At 42.9% G+C, this 15,469-nt stretch overlaps 1 protein-coding gene across 1 annotated transcript in view; it reads left to right on the top strand.

The window, feature by feature from the left end:
* CDC42SE2 (CDC42 small effector 2) overlaps positions 1–15,469 on the top strand; it is a 114,430-nt gene that overhangs the window by 91,238 nt on the left and 7,723 nt on the right. The gene's annotated exons all lie outside the window — the stretch shown is intronic.

Here is a 15,469-nt window from a genome sequence, read left to right as displayed (position 1 = left end):
ATCTCACTACTGAGCATGTACATAAAGTGCAGCACAGATTTATCTCACTGCCTCACTACTGAGCGTGTACATAAAGTGCAGCACAGATTCATCTCACTACTGAGCATGTACATAAAGTGCAGCACAGATTCATCTCACTGCCTCACTACTGAGCGTGTACATAAAGTGCAGCACAGATTCATCTCACTGCCTCACTACTGAGCATGTACATAAAGTGCAGCACAGATTCATCTCACTGCCTCACTACTGAGCGTGTACATAAAGTGCAGTACAGATTCATCTCACTATTGAGCTTGTACGTAAAGTGCAGCACAGATTCATCTCACTGCCTCACTACTGAGTGTATACATAAAGTGCTGCACAGATTCATCTCACTGCCTCACTACTGAGCGTGTACATAAAGTGCAGCACAGATTCATCTCACGGCCTCACTACTGAGCGTGTACATAAAGTGCAGCAGATTCATCTCACTGCCTCACTACTGAGCGTGTACATAAAGTGCAGCACAGATTCATCTCACTGCTGAGCGTGTACATAAAGTGCAGCACAGATTCATCTCACTGCCTCACTACTGAGCGTGTACATAAAGTGCAGCACAGATTCACCTCACTGCCTCACTACTGAGCGTGTACATAAAGTGCAGCACAGATTCATCTCACTGCCTCACTACTGAGCATGTACATAAAGTGCAGCACAGATTCATCTCACTGCCTCACTACTGAGCGTGTACATAAAGTGCAGCACAGATTCATCTCACTGCCTCACTACTGAGCGTGTACATAAAGTGCAGCACAGATTCATCTCACTGTCTCACTACTGAGCGTGTACATAAAGTGCAGCACAGATTCATCTCACTACTGAGCATGTACATAAAGTGCAGCACAGATTTATCTCACTGCCTCACTACTGAGCGTGTACATAAAGTGCAGCACAGATTCATCTCACTACTGAGCATGTACATAAAGTGCAGCACAGATTCATCTCACTACTGAGCGTGTACATAAAGTGCAGCACAGATTCATCTCACTGCCTCACTACTGAGCATGTACATAAAGTGCAGCACAGATTCATCTCACTGCCTCACTACTGAGCGTGTACATAAAGTGCAGCACAGATTCATCTCACTATTGAGCTTGTACGTAAAGTGCAGCACAGATTCATCTCACTGCCTCACTACTGAGTGTATACATAAAGTGCTGCACAGATTCATCTCACTGCCTCACTACTGAGCGTGTACATAAAGTGCAGCACAGATTCATCTCACGGCCTCACTACTGAGCGTGTACATAAAGTGCAGCAGATTCATCTCACTGCCTCACTACTGAGCGTGTACATAAAGTGCAGCACAGATTCATCTCACTACTGAGCGTGTACATAAAGTGCAGCACAGATTCATCTCACTGCCTCACTACTGAGCGTGTACATAAAGTGCAGCACAGATTCATCTCACTGCCTCACTACTGAGCGTGTACATAAAGTGCAGCACAGATTCATCTCACTGCCTCACTACTGAGCGTGTACATAAAGTGCAGCACAGATTCATCTCACTACTGAGCGTGTACATAAAGTGCAGCACAGATTCATCTCACTGCCTCACTACTGAGCGTGTACATAAAGTGCAGCACAGATTCATCTCACTACTGAGCATGTACATAAAGTGCAGCACAGATTTATCTCACTGCCTCACTACTGAGCGTGTACATAAAGTGCAGCACAGATTCATCTCACTGCCTCACTACTGAGCGTGTACATAAAGTGCTGCACAGATTCATCTCACTGCCTCACTACTGAGCGTGTACATAAAGTGCAGCACAGATTCATCTCACTACTGAGCATGTACATAAAGTGCAGCACAGATTCATCTCACTGCCTCACTACTGAGCGTGTACATAAAGTGCAGCACAGATTCACCTCACTGCCTCACTACTGAGCATGTACATAAAGTGCAGCACAGATTCATCTCACTGCCTCACTACTGAGCGTGTACATAAAGTGCAGCACAGATTCATCTCACTACTGAGCATGTACATAAAGTGCAGCACAGATTCATCTCACTGCCTCACTACTGAGCGTGTACATAAAGTGCAGCACAGATTCACCTCACTGCCTCACTACTGAGCATGTACATAAAGTGCAGCACAGATTCATCTCACTGCCTCACTACTGAGCGTGTGCATAAAGTGCAGCACAGATTCATCTCACTGCCTCACTACTGAGCGTGTACATAAAGTGCAGCACAGATTCATCTCACTGCCTCACTACTGAGCGTGTACATAAAGTGCAGCACAGATTCATCTCACTGCCTCACTACTGAGCGTGTACATAAAGTGCAGCACAGATTCATCTCCACTAAAAGCCGAGGCCCTTAGATCAGGAACAGATCAGACATTTCATAACTTTCCCAAATTCTTATGAAAACATTTACAGCACATCCTGCATTGTACTACTGTACCTAATGTATTATATATTTTAGGAGTTAGTTCATTTTATACCGACTCTGACTCCACAGCCCTGGTAAAAAGGGTAGTAGGGAGTTTGGGAATTTTAACCCCCATACTAGTCCATAAAATAATGGTGTGCATTGGATTCTTGTTCTGCTGCCAATATGATTGGTTGTAGTACTGGACATTGAAGACAATTAATCAAGTTTAATGGCATGTAAAGTCATAAACCTTGTTGCACTTTGTTTTTCCACAAATTTTTTGCAATTTGAAGGGGATAAGGAGTGGGCATGTCAATGTGATTAGGCAAAAAGTGGTGTTACAATAGACTACTAATGCAATGTAGCTACACTGGAATCACTAATTCGTTCTGTGCCCTAAAGCATTAGCCAGACTGGTAAAATACAACTACTTTATATTTTTATTGTTTTATTTTGGTCCATAGCTGCGCATTCACTGATAATTCAGGTGAACCATTGTGCTATCACCTTCTGGCTATTCTAGAATTTTTGTTGAGCATGACGGCATTGTTCTGGCATGATAGACATAGCAGATGGCTGAGCAGGTCTGGATTGTTCACCTATTGAGCGGCCATATTACACTCTCTTCTGCTCTAAGCAGACTGTGATTCCCTGTTGCTGGATTCTTATTGCTACAGAGATATTCATTTGCAGAGAAGTCTTAGACCTGCAAAGCAGTATCAGTATTTTGCAACAGAACTTTGTGTGTCCAAAATATACATAAAATGCTATTGGCTTACCATTATTGATCCAAATACTGTCTTGGGGTCTTAACCCCCCCCATAGACAATAGATGGCTTTAGATTGAACAATGGTTCAGCAGATCGTTCATCAAGCAGTGATTTCTCCTGACTCCTCCATACACAGGGATGCTGTGAAGGAGCTGTTGTCAGACTCCTCTGGTTGGTCTCACTGAGAACAATAGGATCGGAAGTTCAAAATCTGACATGGCAGATCCTTAAAGGTGTTTTTCCACAAATAAAAGTTCATTTTAATCAATAGATCTTAGAATAATAATTTTCACAATTGGATGTATTTAAATAAAATGTCCCTGTGCTGAGATAATCTTATAAATGTGCCCCTGCTGTGTACTGCGTAATAGCTGTGTCTGACCGTACAGGAACATGGTCTGATCATACCACAGCTCCTGGTGCTGGTTGATTCGGCCAATGTTAGTTTAATATGTATATGAGCCTTTAAGCCAGGAGCGGGGATCTTTTTTTCTGCCAAGGGCCATTTGGATAATTTATACCATCCTTCGGGGGGCCGTACAAAGTGCGCGCCAACTCTTCCCACAAGGTACGTCCTGACACTGACAAAATATGAGGAGGCAAGTTCCGGACTGGACCAAGGAAATGCAGTGGATATTGTGTATATGGACTTTTCAAAAGCTTTTGATACGGTTCCACACAAAAGGATGATACATAAAATGAGAACAATGGGGATAGGGGAAAATATATGTAAGTGGGTTAAGAACTGACTCAGTGATAGGAAACAAAGGGTGGTTATTAATGGAGCACTCTCAGACTGGGTCACAGTTAACAGTGGGGTACCACAGGGGTCAGTATTGGGCCCACTTCTTTTTAACATATTTATTAATGACCTTGTAGGGGGCATACAGAGTAGTATTTCAATATTTGCAGATGATACTAAACTGCAGGGTAATCAATACAGAGGAGGACAATTTTATATTACAGGAGGAAAACTAGAAGCTTGGGCTATTAAATGGCAAATGAGCTTTAATGGGGATAAATGTAAGAAAATGCACTTGGGCAGAGGAAATAAAATGTATAATTATATGCTTAATTGTAAACCACTGGGCAAAACTGTCACTAAAAAAGACCTGGGTGTATTGGTGGACAACAAGCTTACGTTTGGTGGCCAGTGTCAGGCAGCTGCTGCAAAGGCAAATAAAATAATGGGATGCATTAAAAGAGGCATAGATGCTCATGAGGAGAACATAATTTTACCTCTATACAAGTCACTAGTGCGACCACACTTAGAATACTGTGTACAGTTCTGGTCTCCGCTGTATATGAAAGACATAGCTGAACTAGAGCAGGTGCAGAGAAGAGCGACCAAGGTTATTAGAGGACTGGGGGGTCTGCAATACCAAGACAGGTTATTACACTTGGGGTTATTTAGTTTGGAAAAACGAAGGCTTAGGGGTGATCTTATTACTATGTACAAGTATATGAGGGGACAGTACAAAGACCTTTCTACTGATCTTTTTACCCTAAGGCCTTAGACGGGGACAAGGGGGCATCTTCTACGTCTGGAGGAAAGAAGGTTTAATCATAATCACAGACGCGGATTCTTTACTGTAAGAGCAGTGAGACTATGGAACTCTCTGCCGCATGATGTTGTAATGAGTGATTCACTACTAAAATTTAAGAAGGGCATGGATGCCTTTCTTGAAAAGTATAATATTACAGGTTATATATACTAGATTCCTTGATAGGGTGTTGATCCAGGGAACTAGCCTGATTGTCGTATGGAGTCAGGAAGGAATTTTTTTCCCCAATGTGGAGCTTAGTGTTTGCCACATGGTTTTTTTTTGCCTTCCTCTGGATCAACATGTTAGGCTATGGGTTGAACTGGATGGACTTAGTCTTCCTTCAACCTTAAAAACTATGTTACACTGGCACTGGTGTCAGGACATAATCTTTCATTGCACCTCAGGGGTTAAGTAGTGAACTCTCTGTGCGTGTGCTCACAGAGCAAGAAGAAATTAAAGGGCTGGTGACTGTCTAACACAGCTGCCAGTCCAAGCACTGCGGTCCTGCTCGGGGCCGGAGAAAAGGTGATCAAAGGCCGTAAATGTCCTGAATTTGCCTATCCCTACTTTAAGCTATACATGTGAGATAATTGGTGGTCAAGCATTCATGTATTTTCAGTGGAGAAAGGCGCTGTTTCTCTGAAAACAAAAGGATTGTAAAATTTCATTGGCCTCATCATTCAGCTGAGTTCATCTGTCGGGGGGCAGTCAGGAAGCCCCCAAACACATCAGTTGATCAGCTGGCCTTACCGAAATCTACAGCTTTGGCTGACTATTCTTTGTATGGGGGCCTTTAAAGTGTTATGATCTGACTACAGAGAGGAAAATTTATCAAAGCATTTACCGTACATTGGTTTTCTGGTATAAAACATTAAGAGATGTGCCTCTTTCCTGCTAATTGTGCTTTTGAAAAGGAATCCAGGACTGCAGTGTGGTATCTCACAGCAGATTTACTTAATTCCCAACTGAAACGTGGCTGGAAACAAAATCTGGATAAAGTGCACTATTTTCAGACCATAAGGCAGTAGTCAAAGCAGTGTCTGCCCAATAGTTGTCACAGCATAGCCCCATACGGTTTCCAGTAGTCACAGCAGCACCTTCTCTCAGGATGTCTCCCTGAACTCACAGCGTAGCCCCTTATGTTTTCCAGTAGTCACAGCAGCACCTTCTCTCAGGATGTCTCCCTGTAGTCACAGCGTAGCCCCATACGTTTTCCAGTAGTCACAGCAGCACAATCTCTCAGGATGTCTCCCTGCTGTCACAGCATAGCCCTATACGTTTTCCAGTAGTCCCAGCAGCACCTTCTCTCAGGATGTCTCCCTGTACTCACAGCGTAGCCCCTTATGTTTTCCAGTAGTCACAGCAGCACCTTCTCTCAGGATGTCTCCCTGTAGTCACAGCATAGCCCCATACTTTTTCCAGTAGTCACAGCAGCACCTTCTCTCAGGATGTCTCCCTGTAGTCACAGCATAGCCCTATACGTTTTCCAGTAGTCCCAGCAGCACCTTCTCTCAGGATGTCTCCCTGTAGTCACAGCATAGCCCTATACGTTTTCCAGTAGTCCCAGCAGCACCTTCTCTCAGGATGTCTCCCTGTAGTCACAGCATAGCCCCATACGTTTTCCAGTAGTCCCAGCAGCACCTTCTCTCAGGATGTCTCCCTGTAGTCACAGCATAGCCCTATACGTTTTCCAGTAGTCCCAGCAGCACCTTCTCTCAGGATGTCTCCCTGTAGTCACAGCATAGCCCCATACGTTTTCCAGTAGTCCCAGCAGCACCTTCTCTCAGGATGTCTCCCTGTAGTCACAGCATAGCCCCATACATTTTCCAGTAGTCCCAGCAGCACCTTCTCTCAGGATGTCTCCCTGTAGTCACAGCATAGCCCCATACGTTTTTCACTAGAAAAGAGCGTGACTTCCACAGATGAAATGAAAGCACTATTTTATTTCTTTATACCATAAAACCTGACTTAAAAAGATTAAAAACGGACGCGTTTCCGTGTGTCCTAGACACCCTTAATCGTAGCATAGTATTGAAATGCCATGTAGAGGGCTGGGATACAGTTTTCACCTGCCGTCCACCTGATGGATACATACAGTACTTCTTCTTTTGCAGTGAGACACTACTTTCATGTGGTGTAGCAGGGTATGTATACTTACCTGCTGCAAATACCATGGCTTGGTTTGGACCAGTTACATGGTCAGCTGTATAGACCAGCACTGTAATATAAAGGAAGGGGATGTTGTGTTTAGGCGTTGGCTGTGAAATGAAAAGTAACAGAAATGGAAAAGCATCAGACTATTCATACAACGGGCTTCTTTCAGTGAGTTTCCTTTAAGTATAGGGCTGTGCGCTACTGAACGCCAACAGATCTAGTGAGGGTGCCAAAACCTGTCATTTTCTAAAATACCAGTGAGCATTTACAAGTGTGCAGACAGCTTTGCTCTTGGCAGATTTTTCAGGCCTCATTCTACTGTGAACTTGGTTTTTCTGGTGAATATAACCAGCATATATTACAGTGTAGCTTCGCTGTAGAACTTTTTCTATATAGTCATTCAAAGGGAATCTGTCAGCAGGTCTTTGCTGTGTAATCCGACAGCACCATGACATAGGGACAGATGTATCCCTTAGTTTCCTGGGTGCAGCAGTTGTGATAGAATCACAGTTTTTTCTGCTGCAGAGCTCAGAATGCTGATCCCTGTATAACTCCTCCCACACCACTGTTATACAGCTTTCTGTGTACACTGTTTATTGACAGAAAGCTGCTAATCAGTGATGGGGGTATGTGGTTGGACTAGGAGACAGGAGGATAGCTTGTCTTGTAGTGATAATCTCCTGCTGATAGTACACAGCAAAGTACAGCCTAAGAAGTGACACATCACTGGAATCAGAGTTCAGCCCCTACATAATGCTGCTCTCATATTACATTGCAAAACCTGCCGACAGATTCCCTTTTAGTTGCTGTCAATTTCTCCTCCACACTTCAGAATGAAGCTTTCTTAGTAATATACATAGGAATAGCCGCTATTCTAGTGTTTACCCAGGGTGTACAATGTTAGCAGCTGAGTGTGGTTGGGACCTCAGGGCGATTCACAGCTCCCATGCATGTGAATAATATACAGTACTGTGCAAAAGGTTTAGGCAGGTGAAAAAATGCTGCGAAGTAAGAATGCTTTCAAAAGTAAGTGTAAGTTTTATTTTTATGAATGAACAAAATATATAAAGTGAATAGACAGAGAAATCTAAATCCTATCAATATTTGGTGTGACCACCCTTTTCCTTCAAATCGCTGTCACAACATCCATTCTTCTAGGTACACATGCACACAGTTTTAAAGGAACTCTGCAGAGAGTTTGTTCCAAACAACTTGGAGAAGTAATCAGAGATCTTCTGTGGATGTAAGCTGGTGTAAATCCTTCTGTATCTTCATGTAACCCCAGACAGACTGGATGATGAGGAAAAGAGGACTCTGTAGTGGCCATATAATCAATTCCTGGACTCCTTGTTCTTTTTAACCCTTTAACCACCGCCGTAACGCATTTTCACGGCGGCAGTTAAGTGTACTTATGCCTCAGTGACGCTCTTACACATCGCTGAGGAATAAGGCTGTAGCGCCCCCAGCGTCGGAAATTTTCCGGGGTCTCCGCTACCGGTCCCCGATCACGTGATCGCCGCTATTCACTGAATAGCGACGATCACGGAAAAAAGTGCCCGTGGGTACAATGGTTTCTCTCTCCTCTGATATGATATACATGTCAGAGGAGCGAGAAATGAAGACCCCCGAGCCCACCCGGTATCTCAGCCCTCTCCCGGATCTCTTGATGCGTCCTCCAGCCCTCTGTGATGTTCCGGTAAAAAAATAATGCTGGGCATATGCGCCCGCCGAGATCTGCCAGCAGGTACCCGGCAACAATAGGGAATTTTGATCACTGTGATGGGGTCTATCACAGGGATCAGAAGAAAAAAAATAATAAATGAAATCCCCCTCAGTCACCCCCTTAGTTAGAAAAAAATTATAAAAAATATATTTTTTCCATTCTTTGCAGTTAGTGTTGTGTTAGGATTAGGGTAGCGACTAGTGTTGAGTGCAAGTGCTCGCTACTTGAGTTTGTCTAGGGTGCTTGGGTATGCACAGACTATCACGGGTGCTCAAGTGACATGCCCTTGTCCCTGCCCCGTATGTTTTGCGGCTGTTACACAGCAAAAAAAAAAAAAAAAACACGCAGGGTTTGCCTGCCATACACGGGCAATCCCTGTATGTTTTTTTGGGGGTGTCTAACAGCAGCGAAACATGCGGGGCAGGGACTCAAGCATCTCACTCAAGCATCCGGGATACATGGTGCATACCCGAGTACCCGATGCAAACTATGACGACATATTCAATATGACCGACCTAATGTTATCAAATTCTGTGACGTACCTCTGGGTTCAAAATGCTCACTAAACCCCATGATAAAATCCTCGAGGGGTGTAGTTTCCAAAATGGTGTCACTTGTGGGGGGGTTCCACTGTTTAGGAACATCAGGGGCTCTCCAAACGCGACATGGCGTCTGCTAATTAGGCCAGCAAACTTTACATTCTAAAAGTCAAACGGTGCTCCTTCCCTTCCGTGCCCTGCCGTGCGCCCAAACAGTGATTTTTCCCTATACATGGGGTACTGAGGAGAAATTGCACAACAATTCTCTGGGTCCATTTTCTCCTCTTACCCTTGTGAAAATAAAAACTTTGGGGCAAAAAGATCATTTTTGTGGAAAAAGTTTGATTTTTTTATTTTCATGACTCTACATTATAAACTTCTGTGAAGCACCTGTGGGTTCAAGGTGCTCACCACACATCTAGATAAGTTCCCTGAGGGGTCTAGTTTCCAAAATGATGTAACTTGTGGTGGGTTTCCACTCTTTAGGCACATCAGGAGCTCCCCAAACGCGACATGGTGTCCTCTCTAGATTCCAGCTGATTTTTGCATTCAAAAAGTGCTCCTTCCCTTCCAAGCCCTGCCGTGCACCCAAACAGTGGTTTTCCCCCACATATGGGGTATCAGCGTACTCAGAAGAAATTGCACAACAAATTTTGTGGTCCATTTTCTCTTGTTATCCTTGCGAAAATAAAAAAATTGGGGTCTGAATTTAAAATTTGTGTGAAAAAAGTTAAATGTTCATTTTTTCCTTCCACGTTGCTTCAGTTCCTGTGAAGCACATGAAGGGTTAATAAAGTTCTTGAATGTGATTTTGAGCACCTTGAGGGGTGCAGTTTTTAGAATGGTGTCACTTTTGGGTATTTTCTGTCATAAAGACCTCTCAAAGTGACTTCAAATGTGATGTGGTCCCTAAAAAAATGGTTTTGTAAATTTTGTTGGAAAAATGAGAAATCGCTGGTCAACTTTTAACCCTTATAGCTCCCTAACAAAAAAATAATTTGATGCAAAAATTGTGCTGATGCAAAGTAGACATGTGGGAAATGTTATTTGTTAACTCTTTTGTGTGACATATCTCTAATTTAAGGGCATGAAAATTCAAATTTTGAAAGTTGCAAAATTTTCTCCAAATTTCCGTTTTTTTTTTTCACAAATAAACACAAGTCATATCGAAGACCACTCGGTCCACTATAGAGGTCTATTCTAGAAATAAATATATAATATCTGTTGACCTCGCTAGGCCTTCCGCCTGGATTACTGTATCAATTAGCAAGCTATTACTATTGATTCATAGTTACCCGGAGGCTGGTATCATCTGATGTGACCATATGTGATTTGTACTCCAAATATAAAATTGTAATAGCCTTTGAAGGTGGTGTGAAAACAATTAGGTGACCTTAAAGAGATTTTCCACTACTAATTTAACCCCTTTTTCTTTGTCCTAACCCTTCCTAGCTAACACTTTTCTAATACACTTTTATTATGTGCCGTGCTCCTGTAAGCTCATCTGTGGGTTATATATCCTTCTGTTTTGATTCTGGCTCTGCTACTTCCGATCTGGGGACCGGAATCGGACGAACATAGGGCATGTCACTGGTGGGGACAGGTCTATGTATCGGTGAGTGACAGCAGTCTGAGCATGCATGCTCCGATCAGACTTCACTGTTTCTGCTTGAATCCTGCTTGGAAGTGTCATCCTTTCAGCTGACAACCCCTGCGATGTGCTGCTTGGCATTAGACAGTATATCACAGGGCTTGTCAGCTGAAAGGATGGCACTTCAAAGCAGCATTCAGGCAGAGGAGAGCGAAGCCTGATGTGAGCTCGGTCATGCGTGTTGCCGTCTGACTCTACCGATGTTTGTGGCTTTTTGGGTGCACGCATAAAAATCATGGTTATAGGCAGCACATTGCCCCATGTAAATAGGTGATGTGTTGCCGATAACATGATGTTCATGCACACAGAACAATCATAATAAAGATAGTTCTATGTTCGTTGAATGTTTGCCAAGCAGTCTAAACAAGCTAATAAATCCAGGAACGACCGCTGAACGGCTCGTATATAGCTGATTAATTGAAGATTAATGACCTGGATTGGATCATGTAAAAGGGCCGTTACTTTAGTACAGGGATGTCAAACTCAAACACATAGAGGGCCAAAATGAAAAACTTGGACAAAGTCATGGGCCAACCAGTATACTGTATAATTGGCCACACACAATCTTCCATACAGAATAATGGACCCTACAAAGCTTTCCATACAGTATAATGGGCCCCACATAGTCCTACATATAGCATACAGGACCCGCCATAATTCTCCTTATAGTATTATGGGCACCACATTGCCTTCTATACAGTATAATGGGCCCCACATAGTCCTACATATAGCATAATGGACACACCATAATTCTCCTTATAGTATTATGGGCACAATATTGCCTTCTATACAGTATAATGGGCCCCACATAGTCCTACATATAACATAATGGACACGCCATAATTCTCCTTATAGTATTATGGGCACAATATTGCCTTCTATACAGTATAATGGGCCCCACATAGTCCTACATATAGCATAAAGGACCCGCCATAATTCTCCTTATAGTATTATGGGCACAATATTGCCTTCTATACAGTATAATGGGCCCCACATAGTCCTCCATACAGTATAATGGGCCCCACATAATCCTACATATAGCATAATGGACACACCATAATTCTCCTTATAGTATTATTGGCACAATATTGCCTTCTATACAGTATAATGGGCCCCACATAGTCCTCCATACAGAATAATAGCCCCACATAGGGGTGGTGGTTCTGGTGTTGCAGGCCAAATATAACCACCCTGTGGGCCAGATTTTGACATGTGTGGTTTAGTAGAACCCAGTGGTAAGTTCTGTAGTGCTTTGGTGCACGAGCCACCATGTTACTTTTCCTGACTCTATTCTTTTCTCATTAATGCTGCTTTCAGCCTGTAGGACTTCATATATTGGACAGTGGTCTCCCATTGGGAAACTTATAAAAGAATTGCCCTAATAAAAGCCATAAGTGCAAACCACGATTGAGATGTGGTGGAGAGGGTAGCAGCAGAACGTGCCCCACATTTTAAGGTCTTCTTTTTTGGCCGTCCTATTGTTGGGTTGATGATTTATTCCGGAGTGATGTTGAGCTCTGCTATGAAGTGCCGCTATGACCTAAGCACATTAGTATGGAGGTCTCCGGTCCTGGGGGGCTTGTCATATTGGATTTCAGGCACAGCATTTTATTTACATATGTTTATTATTGGTCATACTTGAAAGCTATGGATTTCTTCTTTTGGAAATATAAGTCTTACTAAGATGTTCTTTTTGTTTTTATAACGTAATTACAAAAACATGGAAGACCATGGTTAGTTTATAGAAGGAAGGAGCTGCGGCCCCTCATTTCTCTCCACCGCCTCATTCATGTAAAGTAAGAAGAAAAAAAACAGCTTAACTACCATCGCCTTCCCTTATATACACTCCTCAACATTGAAATTGCAACGACAAGGAAAAGTTGTGGAATTATAGAAATCAATAGACATGTTACTCATATGCCATTGATGTAAGAATGGAAACCATTTTCAAAGCATTTCAATTTACTCAGTATCACCATGTGCTGAAAACCCCGCACTTACACACCTTAGCTGCTATTGATGAGGTTATTAATGGTTGTCTGAGGAATATTCTGCTAAACTGAATGCTGCGTGTTCTGCAACCCCACACCATAACTCCGGAGTAGGATCCGTGTGACGCTCCCTCGTGAAGGCCTCCTCATGGGGTTGTCAGTGGTTTCCAGATGGAGGCCGGAAGCTAGAAGGGTAGCAGTGGAGGCTGGAACGGAGGTCTATCCTCTTCAACGATGAATCCCGCTTATATCTTAAATTTAATGATAGCCAGAGATTGGTCTGAAGATGAAGTAGTCAGCACCATGAAGAGGCCTTCACGAGGGATTGGCACAGTGGTCCTCCTCCCGGGATCATGGTTTGGGGTGACCTATTGTACTGTAGTCGGACAGTTGTAGACTTCATTCCAGGTATAAGACCTGCTCAGTGTTGTATTGATTTAGCCGTGGAAGTGTGTGTATTTCTACGTGTGGCTCTCATACATGGTATTGAATATATAGAGATGTTTTGAAAATATTGTTTCCATATTCTCTTCTCATTTGCATATCATTAACATGTCTATCGATCCTGTGATTTCCATAATAACATGACTATTCCTTCTTGGCGTTACAATTTCAATGCTGCAAATCCTAGTGGTATATCACAACAAAAACACTCTTCCATTTATTAAAGGAACCACGGCACAGTGCAACTTTTTCTCATATGATGGATACCACCTATACCCTACACATCGCACTGAGTTATTATAATGGGGTCTTTCATATATCATTGTGATCTTGTTATTTTGATGTGAAAAATAGCGCAGCTTGCATCGGACAAGATCTGCAATGTAGCTTCTATAGCAGGTGTGATCAGAGCCCTAACCGGTCTTTCTCCAGTTACTCCTGGCAGAGGAGGAGCAGAGTGTATTTGTTTTGTTTTTTATTAGTATTTTCTTAATAATTCCACATGCATTTCTGTGTAAAGTGTATATGCTATATTTAGGTGCAGTTCTCGGCTTTGCACCATGGTTATGTTATTTTCCACTATGCAGGAGTCTGCAACTTTCCATGACCTCTGCTAGTTTATTTAATCTTGTGTAACAGGACATCCTTATTCTCTTTTTTGTTTCCTTAATCACATGAATCCCTCCTATCTAGTGTGTACACATTGCCGGTCATGTATAAAAGTGTTGGTGAAACAGAGTAGAGCAATGATACTGTATGTAGCCATTTGCAATCATCAGATCTGTACTCTTAAAAATCCAGAGTAATTAAGTATAAAGATATGTTCATACCTTGCGTTTATGCCAAAAAAAACCACAGCATTTTACTGTTCCAGCAAAGTGAATAAGATTTGTAAAGTCTTGTGCACATGCAGCTTATTATTTTCTTGCAGATTTAAATCCGTTTCATTCCTGCAGCATGTCATTCCTTTCAGCTTTTTTCACCCATTCTAATGAATGGGGAAAAAAAACATACATTTTTTTATGCAGCATTTCTCTTGCCAAGAGACAAGTGCAGAAATATCTGCAACAAATACTTAATGTCTGCACATACGCTTAAAGGGGTTGTCCACTACTAGGACAACCCCTTCTCATTCCTCATGTTTGCCCCCATTTAAAATAAAATCACCTATGCTCACCTCCGGTGCCGGCGCTGTTCCAGCAGTGTCTGCACTCGCGTTCACGGGCTCGTGTGAGGTTGTTACGTCACTTGAGCCTTGCACCCAATCAGGGCCGGCATCACCACTGCCAACTTTGGAAATGTAAGTAATTGAGATGAAGTCCGAGCTGTGGCAGGCTGCTCACTTCTCAATTACTTATACGTCTGACAGCAGGGACAGTGACGCCGGCCCCGATTGGGTGCAGGGCTCACGTGACATAAAAAAACTCACATGAGCCCCATGAACACGAGTGTCGCCACTGCTGGAACAGCACCGGCACCGGAAGGGAGTATGCGTATTTTTATTTCAACCCTGGGAAACATGGAAAATGAGAAGGGGTTGTCCTAGTAGTGGATAACCCCTTTAAGAAAGTGGAACAGAAGATGGATTTGTTACACAGCTGACACTGTCCACAAAATAGAGGTGCCCTATACAAGAGAATAAAAATGACTTCTCATGTGATTGACAAGTTATGCTGCCCTTAAAGAGGTTGCCCTGGACTTTATATTGATGGCCTATCCTTAGGTTAGAGTCAGATGGCCGTAGATTCTCTCATCCAAGAGAATCAGGTCGATTATGCAAATAACACTGATCAAACTCTGATCAGAGTGTCAGCATAGCGGGATCCGAATCACTCGGCTGAGAACATCTGAGCACACTGAGGAGAAGATGGAGAGCAAAATTTCTCCCGTCTTCTACATTGTGCCAGTGTGCAGATATCTGACTGCACTTAGACGTTATCTGAGTGCAGTCTGATGATTTCCACGCACTCATTGACTTGCATGGCCAAGTGCAATCCAATAATCTGATCAAACTTGGACATGCTGTGATTTTTTTTTTTCCTCGGACCAACTCTGATGAAAAAATCGAACATGTCCGTGGCCCCATAGAATAACGTTGATCCAATGTTTTGTTATATCGGTGGTGTGAACGAGCCCTAAGGATAAGTCTGACACCCTTCACCCCCATTGTTCAGCTGTTTGCAGCTCCTGTGGTGGTTGAATGTACAGTACAGTCAGAACAGCACAAC

Source organism: Phyllobates terribilis, unplaced genomic scaffold (assembly GCF_046119375.1).
Source record: "Phyllobates terribilis strain yellow unplaced genomic scaffold, ASM4611937v1 Scaffold_1__5_contigs__length_1240528914, whole genome shotgun sequence".
Lineage (NCBI taxonomy): Eukaryota > Metazoa > Chordata > Amphibia > Anura > Dendrobatidae > Phyllobates > Phyllobates terribilis.
Note: the sequence above shows the minus strand (reverse complement) of the source record. Positions and strands in the feature narration are given on the sequence as shown.